The sequence below is a fragment of the Astatotilapia calliptera genome, chromosome 5, assembly GCF_964374335.1.
Source record: "Astatotilapia calliptera chromosome 5, fAstCal68.1, whole genome shotgun sequence".
In the NCBI taxonomy this organism is placed as follows: Eukaryota; Metazoa; Chordata; class Actinopteri; order Cichliformes; family Cichlidae; genus Astatotilapia; species Astatotilapia calliptera.
The window spans coordinates 38,867,873-38,885,263 of record NC_137426.1 but is presented as its reverse complement, the minus strand read 5'-3'; the positions used below and the strand labels follow the sequence as shown (position 1 = coordinate 38,885,263).

The following is a 17,391-nucleotide window of genomic DNA, read 5'->3' as shown; positions in this document are numbered from 1 at the left end:
TCTCATCAGCAGTAAGTGTGTGACGTTGCTTTATGAACATCTGCTTTGTTTTGCTTGAAATGACAAAATACCTGATTGTAATAAGACAAACACAGCAGACGATGTCTCACACTCATGGCCCTAGCCTTACCCTGTATCTTTAATGCTGCTGCTGTTTAGTTCATTAAGAACTGTGATTTTCAGACACAGTTGGTTAGCCGACTCTTACCTGATGGTTTGAAGACCATTCCTGACGTGATCATTATATGACACATTTTTGTAGTGCCACAGTAGTATTACGTTAGCATCCCACATCATATAAATGTTCTCGTGTGATTTATTTATACAAAATGTCTTGATGAGTTGTTCCTGCTGACATTAGTGGAAGATGATCGAGTAGAGACCATGTGGAAATAACTGCTGACTGCAGCAGTGTGGAGTTGACTGTGCAACTTCACTTTTTAAAGCATCATTTCTACTTGGTATCAATGTTTGGCTGCAATTACATGCAACTGTTTAGTAAACTGCAAGAACATTATTATTCAATCTTCAGTTCAACTGAATTCCCTTTTATTTATGCAATACCAAATCACTACAAGTGTTCCCTCAAAGTGCTTTGTGTTGTAAGGTCAAGACTCAACCATAATACAAAGAAGAAAAGAAAACCCCAACAATCACAGCAAGCGCCAGTGGGGAAGGAAAAACTCCCTTTTAACAGGAAGAACCCTCCAGCACAACCAGGATAAGGGAGGGGCGGGGCCATCTGCTGCGACTGGTCAGTGTGAAGGGAGAGAGCCAGAGATTAATAATTACTATTAACTGAATGCAGAAGTGTGTATTAACACCTAATGAGTAAAAAAAAAAGGTGAGTGAAGAAGAAACACCCAGTGCATCATGGGAATCCCCGGCAGCCTACATCTATTGCAGCATAACTAAGGGAGGATTCAGGGTCACCTGGTCCAGCCCTAACTATATGCTTTAGCAAAAAGGAAAGTTTGAAGCCTAATCTTGAAAGTAGAGATAGTGTCTGTCTCCTGAATCCAAACTGGAAGCTGGTTCCACAGAAGAGGGGCCTGAAAACTGAAGGCTCTGCCTCCCATTCTACTTTTAAATACTCTAGGAACAACAAGTAGGCCTGCAGAGCGAGAGCGAAGTGCTCTAATAGGGTGATATGGTACTACAAGGTCATTAAGATAAGATGGGGCCTGATTATTTAAGACCTTGTATGTGAGCAGCAGGATTTTGAATTCTGGATTTAACAGGAAGCCAAAACAGGAGAAATCTGCTCTCTCTTTCTAGTTCCTATCAGGACTCTTGCTGCAGCATTTTGGATCAGCTGAAGGCTTTTCAGGGAGTTTTTAGGACTTCCTGATAATAATGAGTTACAGTCGTCCAGCCTGGAAGTAATAAATGCATGAACTAGTTTTTCAGCATCAGAGGGATTTCTATGATTTCTCTGTGTTATTGTAGAGTCCTAACCTTAAAATATAAAGCACCACGCAGCACCTGTTGTTGTGATTTGGTGATATATACAGTACATAAAACTGAATTGAACTGAGTGAACCACGGTCAGAACTAGAGCAGGGTGATATGGCCAAAAATATTGATCACGATATATATTTGAACATTTGCGATAACAATATAACTGACGATATAATTGGTGCGAGACAAAATACAACTCCACAACATTACCAGCGCAAAAAGACAACCTTCCATTTATTTTCACTTAAACAAGAAGCTGGTTTTTATGTACATTAAAGCTTTGTAAAAATCTAACAGTGCAAATGCAAATTCCTTGCTGAAAGTTTAACCAAAAGGCATTTCCAGTAGAAATGGGCTGACATATCCTGAGCATAACCATGTATAATATCCACTGAAGTTAAAAAGAGGTGCTGTGCAACATTAAACTGCAGTGTGCAGTACGCATTTTTCGGACCATAAGGTGCACGGGATTATATGGCACATTAAGCGAAACAAAGCAGTCAGATAAATCAAACTTTATTAAACTCATTCTTCTTGCTTCCTCCACTTCTGTACCATTGATTCATTAATGTTGAATTCTCTGGCAGCTGCTCTATTCCCATGTTGTTGCAGTATATTAATGACTAACCTCGTATTGTGGATGGATTATCTCAGTTGTTCTCCTGACTGAAGTTTGGTCCGTTTACAGCATCCTGCTATGCGATTGCATTTGTCTCTAACCATGAAGAACCTTCACGTTAACTTTTATAAGTGGAAAAGTGTTAGTGTTCGTCCTCCAGCTTCACTGTTTATGTTATGCTAACATAGCTGTGTCGCTAGCGATCACGTAGCACATCATTATATACCAGCTAGCCCAACTTCAGTAACCCTACAAACGTCACTGCTGTTTAGTTTCCTGTCTTCATTTATGTTGGAAGTGATAGCAGAGCTGTACGTTTGAATTTTTTCAGAAATCTCTCAGTCAGAACATGCTATATCATGTTTAGGTAACTAGCGAAACTAGCGAGCTAACTTCCGCTAGCTTCCTGCTAACTTCTAACTCCTTAAATGTAATAACTTTTGTTTTCATGGATGCCTGGAAGTTAAACTTTATAGTTACACCTGGTAAAGCAGCAATGCTGATCGTTTTATTAAAGATGAAAGAATTTAGACAGTTTTTAACTCTAAGTGATGCTGCAGTGTTGTTTGACCTGAAGCATACGGAGTTTAGGACCCAGATTACTCCCAGATTTAAGAGCATCTTAGTCCGACTAATACGACAATAACAACGGCCGCTTGTATGTTCTGCAAAAAAATGTGCTTTGTCGTGTATCTGACGGACAAACACCAAACCAGTTCCACATCACGGAAGTTGCACCATTTTTACAAACCAATTCTGGTTCATCTGTTTCACTCGGCCATGTGCGTATGAAAACAAAGGCACTGCGCATGCGCGTTTTACTCCCATTCTATCGCGATATTTCATTATCCTATCGTTGCCTAACATTATACCGGTATTACCGTGAACGGTATAATATGGCCCAGCCCTAGTCAGAACAATGGTTCACTTTACTGTTGGTCAACGATGCTTTACTGAGCACACAAAGCACTCTATAACACACAATCACACATTCACATTCAGTGCTTTACTCTGTTTTGACTGCAATCACTGCCACTCACTCTGATGGATGGACTGGGGCCAATCTGTGGTTCAGTATCTTGCTCAAAGACACTTCAGTAATACACAGCACAGAATATAGCTGTGTGTGTGTGTGTGTGTGTGTGTGTGTGTGTGTGTGTGTGTGTGTGTGTGTGTGTGTGTGTGTGTGTGTGTGTGTGTGTGAGACGACCAAAAATTTGCATGCTACTATACTTGTAGGGACCAACAGTCAGGCGTGGTGTGACAGTTAGGTGATGTTAGGTTCAGGGTAAGGGTCTAGGGACAGTATCATGTCAATGTCCTAACTAATTAGTAAAAACAAAGGTGTGTGTGTGTAACTGTCTCCTCGTTTCACCGTCAGCAGTCGGAATCATCATTGAAACAACAAATATAAAGGCATTTAAAAACAAAAGCAAAAGGCAGATAACACTTTTGTGGACAAAAAATATCAGACATAACTGTATGAAATGATCACGTCTGCAGCTACGCAGCGTTCACACTGATATTGAGCACCAGGCTTACCCGAGCCTCGTCCCATGGAACAAGAAAGAATTCCTACAACAGGCTGCACTACAACATTCATTCACACAGGGTGCAAGCTTCCTATCGCACACAGGTTTCTGTTTTAAGGCTGATACTAGGCTGATTAATGTGAGGTGAGACTCCAAAATATGGAGTTATTGACAAAGATTGTAACCTTTGAAGCATTAGAATAACAGTTCAGCCACTAGTGTCTTACACACAGTTTCTTTTGAAATAGTAGTATTGCAGTACAGACTTGTCTTTGTGGAAAGTTGGTGATTAAATATCTGCCATTTATCCACATGATGTGACAGATTCTGAGTCACGCTGCTGTGGTTATTATCACTGTGATATTCTGGCCTTTGAGTGAAAAGATCAAGCTGTCTAACTACACAAACACACAGAAACAGTACAACATGAGTACCTCTGTCAGTGCAGCTCTTTTGTCCAGGTGTACAGCAGTGCTGGGTGACTACGCTGTCTCTCCATCTCCATCAATCCTTTAGCATCCAAAGGGAAAAAAGAGAGAAAACAAAGACTAAGCAACTGTCAGGCAAATACAGAGTAAGGCCACAAAGATAAAAGATGGCAGTATAAAAAATGGGGGCGATGCTGTACTCTACCCATGAATGTATTTGCTCCTTTCTGTCCCGTTCTCTCATTCTGTGTGAGGCTCACTGTTCCTCAGGCTTTCTCTCTGTGTTACACACTGATGCCCCATCTGTCGCCGCCCCCTCTCATTCCCATCCCACCTCATACATTATTAATGAGTTTCACACACATGCACACACACACACACACTTCTCTGTGCATGTAGTACAGCCGAGGAAGCCCCCTCAGTTAGTTCAGGCTTATCTGAATTTTCCTATAGAGATTGAAAATGTGACGTCATTCAGGGGTAAAACCGCAAAGGATTCTGGGAACTCGTGGCAAGAGGTACTTTCAATTGAAATCAGTCACACAGCGATAAAAAGAAACACAAAAATGGCAAGAAGCTGTTGTGTTATTAACTGCAATAGCCGGTCACATGACAGCCACGGGAAGCCGACGGGTAAAGAGATCGGTTGTTATCGGATTACGTCGTTGAAGAGAAATTGTTCGAGCCATGTTTCCGAAGTAACAGACGGATGGTCTGGATTGCAGCCATTCAAAGACCAAATATAACGTCCCAGAACCCTCCAGCTCCCAGGTTAGTCTGCTCCAAGCATTCCCACGAAGGTCAGTCTGCTGTTGTAGTTAATGCGTCATTTTCATAACATAATTGGTGATATAGGTTACAAGCAAGTCTGGCGCTGAACAGAAATTGTCGCGCTATGCTCCTTTGTTTAATGTGCATAAATAGTGAATTGTCCTGACACAATATTGCGTTTCGCTTCTGTTATTATGGTACATTGACAAAAACATATACTTTTATTCACAGGATAAAACAGTTGTTCTGTATCACTAATTGCCCAGTACGATTACAGCATACAGTATTATTGTCACTGCTACATTTCTATGATGCTACCAGAAATTATTTCCACTGCTAATTAATTACCGTTGAGCTCAAAGGTCCTATTAATAAACCGTTAACGAATGTGTATTTATGACGACGATTTGTGAGACTGGTAAACTTATGATACGTACGATGGTCTTTACTTTCTACACGGTGCATTTCAAGGTCCTGCACCCATCCGTCGGTAAACTGTACCTGGGCTTGTTGCAGTGACCGGAAGTTACTAAACTTCATGAGTGTATAATTATAAATATGAGCGTGGTGAAAGTTGGGCAGCACGCTAACGTCTTTTGTCCACTCTGTGTGCTCGTAAGGATCTGACCCTTTCACTGGTTTGATTTTTTTCCTCGTATCTTTGACTTTTCATCAAGTCTGTCTTTGTACGGACCGGCATTGTTCTCCTTCGTTTTGTACAGAACCTTTTTGGGGGGCAAAGAAAAAGCAAGAATTTATTGGAACCGAAGAATGAACGTTTTGTGTTGCTGCAAATGCTTGCATTTGATGCAGTACTTGGATTGTTTTGCCACGAGTTCCCGGCATGCAATGCGCGAAAGTCACGTGGTCTGTCAATCTCTATTGATGAAGCACAGCTGGAAGCTGGGCCGCTCTACACTGGGGGCAGGGGCCCCCGTAAATCAAACTTTTAGAAGTTGAGAAATAAATAACCATTACCCACAAACTGAATATGGACAGGATTTACTACAGTGGCTGAAAAATCCACTGGAAAAGGCACAAATGAGATGGTTTCACCTCTCACTCACTCTGTTTGTGCGCAGGCTCACACAGCACTCGGCAGAGATCCCGCCCCCCAGCTCAACATCCAATCACTGTTGGTATGCAAATGAGCCGGTGTCAGGTTTCTCAGTAGGCAGGGCAGCAAACTGAAGCAGCAACTCTCTGTGGTCCAAATCACAGTGACTCGTGAGATGATTAACAAGTGAAAATCCATCTGCAGGCAGTGGGAGAGCAGTCCACTGTTGTGTTTCCCTCTGTGAGCCCGTAGGCTGCAGAGACACAAAGCCCCGCCCAGCTTTCAACAGTTTCCTCGTTTCATATTCTGATGTAATCACAGCGATTTCACTACAGCTAGTTCACCCCCAGCTTCCAGCAGCTCACAAAGGTCCAGCCCCCTGTCGTCGCACCGTGTTACATCATTTGGTGATCGCAGCCCATGAATCAGATCTTTATTGTCACTGTTAGCAGTTTGGCATCTCTCCATCGGCAGGATGTAAGTTTTTACATTCAGATTCTTTTAAGACGAGAGAAGAAGATGAACTAGACTTAAGAGGTACCTACACAGGGAATGTATGTAACACACCACAACATAATTATCTGCACAAATAAGATACGTACAAGTTATATCCATTGTAAACAGACGAGCTTAAAATAAGACAACTTACGGGTAAGTAACAGTAATCTAATTACTTTTTTGCAATTGTAATCCCTTGCTTGTTACATGAAAAAGTAATCAGGTTACAGAGATGTGTTCCTTGTAATGCGTTCCTGCCCCTCTCTGTTGTTTTATTTTTCAGTTGCACCCCTGAGGGAATCGATTCTAGCTTGGATAACGTGATATCGAATTATATTCAATTAATATCAATTAATTTTGCCCGAAACGCCAGAATCTCAGGATAAACCTCACAAAATTTCAACAACCACCAAACAGCTAAAACAGTAAATGAGAGCAGGAACACGGATTCTGCACAGAGACTCAGTGACATGTAGGGCTGCCACGATTATGTCGACTATTAAAATCGTCGACGACTAATTTAATAGTCGACGCATCGTTTGAAGCTTTGTAAGATCACAAAGGACGCAGGAATAAGTAGCAGGATTTAAGAGTGTAATAACGGACTGAAACAGAAGATGGCAGCACTGCATGTACAAGGATGCCAGCTGCCGTTAAACCCCGAAGAAGAAGAAGCTGTGTCCCAGAATTCATAGCGCAGTTGTCAACAATGGCGGCAGCTAGTTAGTTTTAATGTTACTCTTATTATTCTTTCTGGGTCACAAAATAAACGTTTAACATATTTTCAGGCGAGAATGTAGCTGTGTAAACCTCAAATATCTGCTCAGTTTATCAGGACACCACATATTTTCAAAAGCGCTCCGACGTTTTCGGAGACGTCTGTTACCCACTAGCTCGTTAGCTAGGCGGGGGCTAGGCTAACTAGAGCCGTGAGAACACCGGACTCCCGGCAAATCGTTTTCAAACCCACCGCCGTCTTTCGCTAGTCAGGTTAAACATGATATATAAGTCACTTAGATAACTTAAATGTTATTGTTTGGCTTTCTTTATTATTTTATTTGTTCCTGAGTAAATCGGTTTGTCTGAGATTAAAGTTATAGTTTTTACACAGCTGAATAAACGTCAAGCAGACAGCTGATTATCAGAAGTGTGAGATGCTCGAGAGTTTACTCCGGTGTCCTGTTATATTTTAGATAGCAAGGAGTTTATTAAACTTCACCGAAACAATCTGCAAGTTTCATTAAAAATGAATAAACTATCATCTTGTCTTTATTTTTAGTTAGCACAAGCACTTCAAGCTGTAAGCTAATGATAGTTATATAAGACCAGATGCTGCCGGTGCAATAAGCTGTACGCTGTACGTCCAATGGATGATGATCTGATTAGTCGACTAATCGCAAAAATAATCGGTGACTAGTCGACTATCAAAATAATCGTTTGTGGCAGCCCTAGTGACATGTGGCTTTCTCACCGACGGCACGGACACGGTCGGGGCTGAAAGCGACAGCTCACTGATGCTGATGCGTCGGCGGCTCCACGCTTTGTGTTTACGTCCTTTTGGCGCTGATTCTGAAGCTGCAGGTTTGATCTCTCTCCAAACAATATTGACTGAACCAGCAGCAAAAGAAGATCCAAACTACGCTTCACGTAAACATCGTCATGAATTCCCTCTTAGCTTTGCTGTTTTGCTTCCACCTTCTCTCTCTCTGTACTTCAAGAACAGTTTCCCAAATCAAATTTAAACACTTTAAAATTATGCAAAATGCATTACTGCAAAACGCTCAGCTGTGTCTGTAATCAAACCTCTGCCACTTTGCTCTGCTTCACATGAGATGCATCAGGTAACGTTCAAGTGTTGATTAATGGTTTTCTTTAGTTTTTGATGTACTGCAGAATATTTTTATAAAATCCAGACCAGGAAAGTCACCTTCATGTTTTTCTGTTTTATCCTCAGTCACTTTGACACAAAGGCCTCTGCTGTGATGCTCACACCTTTGATAAAGTCTCACAAGTGTCAGCTTTCTTTTTATAGATACAAAAATATGGAAATGTGCTGATACGTGATCAAAATTATAATATTTCTGACTCAGGCAAAATTTCCCCGATTCAAATCGAATCAAATCGAACGATACCCAGCCCTAGTCACGAGCCTTGTGTGCCTTGGGGTGGGACACCCAACATGGCCAGGTCTTAAGGTGTAATCCAATTACATGACAAAAACAGTTCTCCAGAGCAGCAGCATTTAGAAAGTCGGCAAGTGTTTGTGAGTATTTATTCACTTTAAATATAGTTAACATTATAGTTAGCAAATATCCACAACTCCAGCTAATGTTGAAGCAAAACAAGAAAACCACTGAATCTAATATGTGAGCTTGGAACATGAGAAGAAGAACGCTGTGAAGTGGTGCTGCAGCTAATGATGAGAGACCACAGAGGAGGAGGAGGAGGGATGGGGCTGGGCAAAAGAGAAGAAGACCCCAAACCCCCCACCCTCCAACAGAGTTTAAACTGACCTGAGGGCTGTGCGTGTGTGTGTGTGTGTGTGTGTGTGTGTGTGTGTGTGTGTGTGTGTGTGTGTGTGTGTGTGTGTTTGGCCTCCTGACCTCAGCCTCTATTTTCAGCCCTCGCCTGTCTGCTGCCACACCCCCAGAAAAATCAATGAGCTCCCATCCAAACGGCTGCTGGCTGTGACATGACCCTCGCATATCATTAAACAGATGCCCTGAGAACAGCGGAGCATCCTTTCCCCCATCGCTGCTTCTTAAGCAGCCAACCAGCCTCGAGCTGTTTCTGATGCTTTTAGCAAAAACATCCAATCACAGACTCTTAGCTCCTGTGCTGAGAAAACCAGACCTGATGGTGCCTGAGGAGCTGAACCCAACCAGACTCCGGTCACTCTGTGCCACGGTGAGGGGAATGCACACACACCTAACTGTGTCCTGTCAGGACAGACCTCACCCTGGGCACAGAGAGAGTACACACACATACACTCTGACTCATTACAAACTGCTGGTTGGAGGGTTGCAAATTAAAAAAACACTTGTTAAATGAATCTTATGTTTGTGCATCTATGCTTGTCCTCTCCCTGTATACACCAGGGAAGCTGAAACTGGAAGCTCCCACCAACACACACTCTCTCAGCATGTCAGCAGATCCAGTATGTGAGCCTGTATCAATAAAATGGGCTGTGACCCCCCTGTAACAGGAAGTGTACCTCAGACAGAGTCAACAGCATGTTTGATAACCAACACTCCCCGTCAAGGACTGGGACTCCTGACAGACACTGGAGGACTCCTGGTAATGTGGCCAAGGCTAAATCCAGAATACACAGCAGCGTATTAGAGCAGTCATCACCTCCAGGACCCAGCTGGGCCCAGCAAAGTCCAACATATGAATAAAAGTCCAGCACGTTTCTGCTTGTGCGTGTTTGTGGTTCAGAATCATAAAAAGCTTCAAGCACACTCAGGCCTGTGAGGCTCATTCAGACCCTGAGCCGTGGCTCTGTGCTACTATATTAACTGCCATGATGCATTGAGTTTTTCCTTTCCAGTCACCTTTCTCACTCACTATGTATTAACAGACCTCTCTGCATTGAATCATATCTGTTATTAACCTCTGTCTCTCTTCCACAGCATGTCTTTATCCTGTCTTCCTTCTCTCACCCCAACCAATCACAGCAGATGGCCCCGCCCCTCCCTGACCCTGGTTCTGCTGGAGGTTTCTTCCTGTTAAAAGGGAGTTTTTCCTTCCCACTGTCGCCAAAGTGCTGCTCACAGGGGGTCATATGATTGTTGGGTTTTTCTTTGTATCTATGAAGCGCCTTGAGGCGACTTTTGTTGTGATTTGGCGCTATACAGTGGAGCAAAAAAGTATTTAGTCAGCCACCGATTGTGCAAGTTCCCCCACCTAAAATGATGACAGAGGTCAGTAATTTGCACCAGAGGTACACTTCAACTGTGAGAGACAGAATGTGAAAAAAAAATCCATGAATCCACATGGTAGGATTTGTAAAGAATTTATTGGTAAATCAGGGTGGAAAATAAGTATTTGTTCAATAACAAAAATACAACTCAATACTTTGTAACATAACCTTTGTTGGCAATAACAGAGGTCAAACGTTTACTATAGGTCTTTACCAGGTTTGCACACACAGTAGCTGGTATTTTGGCCCATTCCTCCATGCAGATCTTCTCGAGAGCAGTGATGTTTTGGGGCTGTCGCCGAGCAACACGGACTTTCAACTCCCGCCACAGATTTTCTATGGGGTTGAGGTCTGGAGACTGGCTAGGCCACTCCAGGACTTTCAAATGCTTCTTACGGAGCCACTCCTTTGTTGCCCGGGCGGTGTGTTTTGGATCATTGTCATGTTGGAAGACCCAGCCTCGTTTCATCTTCAAAGTTCTCACTGATGGAAGGAGGTTTTGGCTCAAAATCTCACGATACATGGCCCCATTCATTCTGTCCTTAACACGGATCAGTCGTCCTGTCCCCTTGGCAGAAAAACAGCCCCATAGCATGATGTTTCCACCCCCATGCTTCACAGTAGGTATGGTGTTCTTGGGATGCAACTCAGTATTCTTCTTCCTCCAAACACGACGAGTTGAGTTTATACCAAAAAGTTCTACTTTGGTTTCATCTGACCACATGACATTCTCCCAATCCTCTGCTGTATCATCCATGTGCTCTCTGGCAAACTTCAGACGGGCCTGGACATGCACTGGCTTCAGCAGCGGAACACGTCTGGCACTGCGGGATTTGATTCCCTGCCGTTGTAGTGTGTTACTGATGGTGACCTTTGTTACTTTGGTCCCAGCTCTCTGCAGGTCATTCACCAGGTCCCCCCGTGTGGTTCTGGGATCTTTGCTCACCGTTCTCATGATCATTTTGACCCCACGGGATGAGATCTTGCGTGGAGCCCCAGATCGAGGGAGATTATCAGTGGTCTTGTATGTCTTCCATTTTCTGATGATTGCTCCCACAGTTGATTTTTTCACACCAAGCTGCTTGCCTATTGTAGATTCACTCTTCCCAGTCTGGTGCAGGTCTACAATACTTTTCCTGGTGTCCTTCGAAAGCTCTTTGGTCTTGGCCATGGCGGAGTTTGGAGTCTGACTGTTTGAGGCTGTGGACAGGTGTCTTTTATACAGATGATGAGTTCAAACAGGTGCCATTCATACAGGTAACGAGTGGGGGACAGAAAAGCTTCTTACAGAAGACGTTACAGGTCTGTGAGAGCCAGAGATTTTCCTTGTTTGAGGTGACCAAATACTTAATACTTATATCTGGAACAAACTCCCAGAAAGCCTCAGATCAGCTGAAACACTCAGTTTATTTAAATCCAGGTTGAAGACTCACCTGTTCTCAGCTGCATTTGAATAAAGCACCAAATCTACGCTTTTAAGCTTAAATTTCAAAACTTACATTAACTACTGATCTTATCTGTTTTGATTTTACATACTGTTTTGTTTGTTTGTTTGTTTGTTAAGTGGGTTTAGAGCTCTGGGTAGCTCCCTAGCTGGGTCTAGAGAGTATTTTAAATTCAGGGAATTTAAAATAGAAAGTAGTTCGTCCACAGAAGGACTGGTAGCTCCCCTTACGATAAGGGTTCAGATCGCACGAACAGGTGTGAAATGTGTGTGTTTAGTTCGTTTGTTTGTTTGCTTGTTTTAATCAATTTTAAATCCTGCTTTTTATTTGTTTTTGTTTCTAATGTCTCTGTAAAGCACTTTGAATCACCTTGTTGTTGAATTGTGCTATACAAATAAATGTGCCTTGCCTTTCCTTGCCTTATTTTCCACCCTGATTTACGAATAAATTCTTTACAAATCCTACCATGTGGATTCATGGATTTTTTTTTCACATTCTGTCTCTCACAGTTGAAGTGTACCTCTGGTGCAAATTACTGACCTCTGTCATCATTTTAGGTGGGGGAACTTGCACAATCGGTGGCTGACTAAATACTTTTTTGCCCCACTGTATATATAAAATTGAATTGAATTGAACATGCACACGCCCTCGGGGCACACTCTGTTGTATTGTTTTTTCCTGATTGTGATTGGCCTGTTGAACCTGCAGCCCGACCATGGTAGTAGACTGGCTCACCCACCTTTTGCTCTTTCTCAGAAATCCTGTTTCCACATCTACTCCCCAGTTACTTGGCTGAAGTTTGCTCGTTGTTCCTCGGGGAACTCTCCTGTTCTACACTATGGTCGAGTTGGAACTCACCCAGGATTTTTGTTTTGCAGTCACAGTGAGTCTTTGTGGAAACCTGTTACTCAGCTGCCTGCCCACTCTCCATCCTGCCTCTTTTGTCTTCACTGGATCCCCCTCATCCTCAGCCTTCTCAGTTGCCTGCTGGCCCTCACTAATAACCTGTCTCTGTCTGAATGTTCATCATGGAAATGTTTCCTGCACAGATACTCACTGGTGTGCAGAGATATGTTTGTAGTTAGTTCCAACACTCAGCACATGGAACCAGGTTATTAGCTGTATGTGAGTCAGGGAGAGCACACGTCCACTTCACACTGTGAGCTTTGAGGTCTCTGACAGTATCGGTTAATGTGTACCTGCCAAGGCAATTATCTGCTGGTTACAGAATATACAGAATATCTCTACCTGTCTCTGTTATCAATGAAATGTACCAGGGTTATTTTTTTTATTAAAGAACATCTCTCTCCTTCATGATGCATACAAAAGCTACTCTTCATCAGTTTTCATGTCTGTTACTGATATTTGAAAAAAAAAGGTCCTGGTTAAACAAAGCGCTGTATAAATGTTGTAGGTTTTATTTCTTTATCATAAAAAGGTGAAAAGAGCCTGACAGTATAGTTTACGACTCCAGTTCAACAACGCTGGCATGATGTGACAGCAGAATATGATCAGACTCATCTCTGGACTCTTGAGGACAGTAACAGACTGAACTACAGTAAATTAATACAATACATTAATAATGGATTGGATTTATATAGCGCTTTTCAAGGCACCCAAAGCGCTTTACAATGCCACTATTCATTCACTCTCGCATTCACACACTGGTGGAGGCAGCTACAGGTGTAGCCACAGCTGCCCTGGGGCAGACTGACAGAAGCCAGGCTGCCATATCGCGCCATCGGCCCCTCTGGCCAACACCAGTAGGCAGTAGGGTAAAGTGTCTTGCCCAAGGACACAACGACCAGGACAGAGAGCCCAGGGATCGAACCGGCGACCTTCCGGTTACAGATGCGCTTCCCAACAACATTACTGTACAACAGACTCGTAGAAAGCCCTGAGCACGGTGCGACAGGTGTTTAAAGACTCCGCTGCCTCAGTACCCAGTCCAGTTTACCATCTGAGCGTGCTCTGAGGTGTCCTCCACAGCCCCTGGATTCAAACAGGAGTCGGAGGTTTCCTGGTCCTCCTAAAGTCCACAATCACTCCTTTGGTCTTTGCCACGCTGACCTGCAGGTGGTTCTGCTCGCACCACGTCACAAAGGAGTCCACCCCAGCCCCGATGATTTGAAAATCCCACAAACATATATTTCATTAGAACAAAGTGTTACAGCAGGCCACCCTGTATGGGTGAGGAGAATGTGGAGCTCTGGAACCAGAGAGCCTGAGCTCTGTGTGGTGGGTAACTCAGGAGGCAGAGCAGGTCATCGACCAATGGGAAGCTGGGTGGTGCTTGCTCATAGGGGTCATGTGATTGTTGGGTTTTCTCTGTATGTATTATTGTAGTCGACCTTACAATATAAAGCACCTTGAGGCGACTGTTGTTGTGACTTGGCGCCGTGTGAATAAAACTGAACAGTCTTATATTAACTCATACATTTTGCAAGTCAGACATTCTCTGAGATGTTGATGCATCTCAATCATCCAGGTAAGCAAATCTCCAAAAGTTGATTCTGTTCATCTGGACGCAGCGTTTTGTGGGAGAAACGTTTCGTCATCATCAGGTGACGTCGTCAGTCTCAGCTGACTGCAGGTTTCAATCTTATAAACAGCACATTTGCACAATGACTGAAACCAGCCCACTGAAGGAACAATGGGCTGGGAGTCTCAATCAGCCGAGACTGAGGAAGTCACCTGATGATGACGAAACCTTTCTCCCACAAAACGCTACGTCCAGATGAACAGGATCAACTTTTGGAGGTTCTGTGAGATTAGTGGCTCCAGTGTGCCGCTTTGCTTTGATCTCTTCCACAGCACGTCTTTCAATGAAGACCCAGCCCTGCTGAGAGGGATCTATGTGAAGATAGCATTCCTCCACCTTCTGCCATCAGTTCCCAGACATTTCTTTGTTAAAAGGAGTCTACACAGTGGTAAACATGGCTGTGTCCCAACTTCCCAATATTTGTCTCAGTTTAAACATTACTATTTTTCTGTGTTCTGTGAATAACAGATAAGAGTCATTGCATTCTGTTTTAGTAACATCAGGCCTCTTCAATGAGCTCTTTTCTTCATATAATAACCAGATACAAGTGTGTCCTGCTGAAATGAATTACACTGAAATGGTTAATGTGTCTCTTCTAGCATTGCAGCACAGGAATTATCAATACAATCCAATTTTATTTTGATCACAGCAGTAGTCACCTCGAGGTGTTTTATATTAAAAGTCAAAGACAAACCCCAACAATCAAACGAGCCTCATGAGCAACAGAGGTCAGGAAACAACATAACAATGGCAAACAAAGTAATGTTTTCAATGCTTAAACAACGCAGAGACATTTTCATCTGAAAGAAAACAGCAGACAGCTCACCTACACATACAGTAAGGGTGTGCTGGGAACACGACCCAGGTCCGTGAGAGCTTCAGCTCTCACCTCCGGCAGCGCTTCGACTGCATTCCAAGGGAGACTGGGGTCATTGAGTCCAAATGGACCAGCGCCTCCATTGCTGAGGCTGCTGCACTGAGCTATGGCCGCAAGGTGGTTGGTTCCTGTTGTGGTATTGCTTGAACCAGCTGGTGGGCACCAGAGGTGAAGGGAGCCATCAGGCCGATGAGTGAGTCCTATCAGACTTGGTTAGCCTGTGGGACTTCTGAGATGTGGGAGAAGTTGATTTAGGCCGTGGAAAAAGACTTTCAGACTGCCTCAAAGTAAGTCTGGCAACCCATCAGGTGACTCAGGAGGGGAAAGGAGTGCTCTGTCATTGTCCACTCCAGGTGTAGTGTTGCACTACACCTGGAGTGGACAATGGGGTTTGAGTTGGGGATGGGGTTTGAGTTCCTGAAAGCTCTGGGCTGTCTGGGGCTCTGGCAGGCCTGCTGTTTGGCTGGTATGGGAGGATCGGCAGCTGATGCAGGTCAGCTGTGTCCTCCAGGCTATAAAAGCTGGCACAGGTGAACCGCTCTGTCTCTTCCACTCTACCTGATATCAGCCTGATATCAGCCTACTGGTGATCTTTACATCTTGGTTCGGCTATGTTTATTTTAAATGTAAAAATATTATGTTATATACAAGAAAATTAATTTATATATTAAAACAAACTTAAATATAAAATATTTAATGTTTGTACATTATTTTAAATTAAATATACAAATCATTTTATACTTAAGTAAACTTCTTGTGTGAACTCCCTTCTGGTCACCTACTTTGAGGCAGTTTGTGACAGTGCGCTCCAACTACAGAGGCGCCACCCTTCTCCTTCTATGCCAGGATGCTGGAAAGCAGCGTCTGTGTGCGAGGCTACACAGAGCCTGGCCTTTCTTATCAGTCGAGACAGGACACCAAGAAAGAATTTAACATTTTGAGTGGTCGGACAAGAGGACAGCTTTCTGCATCCGTCTTACAGCAGCAGCATTTCTACATGTTGTTCATGTTTTCTTTCTTTACCTGTGATTCAGTAAAAGGACCAGATGTTACAGTCCCTGATAATACATTGCTTTAAATGGAGAGACTCTTTAGGGACGGCTGTTATGAGGAAACCCAGAAACGTTACCAGCAGCACACATCGTTGTGTGCCTCAACTTTCGTTCTTTTACCCGGGCTGATCTGCCGTTTTTCTTGGTTAGGTTTGGGGATTAGAGATCTGATCTAAATGATTAAAATTTGGGCCACATCGTCAGTAGTGGACCTTGGATTCATCGGGTGTTTCGGCCATTATCACTAGACAGCTCGGATCTCAGCTGACCCTTCTCACCCTGGACACAGTCTGTTTGACCTGCTGCCCTCAGGCAGGAGGCTCCGGTCCATTCGCACCAGAACCTCTCGCCACAAGAACAGTTTCTTCCCCTCTGCTGTTGGACACATGAACAATAACCACATGATTGTCCCCGCCACTAACACATGACCCTACGCTGTGTCACTGCATCATTCTATGTTTGGCACTGATCACCACCTGCACTCATGTATATATCTATCTACGTAGCACTCTTAATTCTTATTCTCATGTATATATCTCATGTATATCTCATGCATATATCTTTCTACGTAGCACTTTTAATTCTTATCCCTACTTTTATTTTTTCATGTCTATTTAAGTGCTATTTATAACAGCATGTTTGCACTGAAGCACCGCAGCAATTTCCTAATGTTGTAAACCTGCTCAACATTTGGCAATAAACCCCTTTCTGATTCTGATTCTGATTCTGATTCTAGACACCCTGATCCAAGGAGGCCCTGGCAGGGTTGATCAGGCCCTGGAGTCACTGGTTTATGTTAAATTGTTCTTTCTCCTGTTTAGTTTTCTACAGTTTATTCTATCTGTTCACTGTAACTGAGAAATGCTTCCTCTCTTTGTTCCCCTAATTTCCTTCGGCATTAATAAAGTATTCTGATTTCTGATCAACATTTGTGGAGCCTCAGACTTAAAGGTAAACTAGTTCTAAGCTCTGAGTGATTTATGACACACAACCCATCTAGCATACAATATTAACAACAGCTTTATTATATTTGTCTGTAGCCAAGTAATAATGTTTGGTTTGGAATTTCATCCTGTGTGCCAAGTCCTGCATCTGGGTCCGTTCTCTGCTTGCCACACGACTCTTTCATTGCTTTAACATGTTTAGTTTTTTTGTATTCTTGTGCGTTTTCAGTAGATCCCAGCAGC

At 43.2% G+C, this 17,391-nt stretch overlaps 1 protein-coding gene across 27 annotated transcripts in view; it reads right to left on the bottom strand.

Annotated features, from left to right (window-relative positions):
* The window catches only part of nfasca (neurofascin homolog (chicken) a), a 156,401-nt gene that overhangs the window by 104,608 nt on the left and 34,402 nt on the right, over positions 1-17,391 (bottom strand). For 13 of the 27 annotated variants that reach the window (XR_013909080.1, XR_013909081.1, XR_013909078.1 and 10 more), the window contains exons 1-2: positions 4,246-4,325; positions 4,047-4,122 (exon numbers count right to left, since the gene is read on the bottom strand). The gene's annotated coding sequence lies outside the window, so the exon portion shown is untranslated. Of the gene's footprint in view, positions 1-4,046; positions 4,123-4,245; positions 4,329-17,391 lie in introns of those variants that run through there. The other 14 variants (XM_080301469.1, XM_080301475.1, XM_080301477.1 and 11 more) reach the window with 3 other exon arrangements.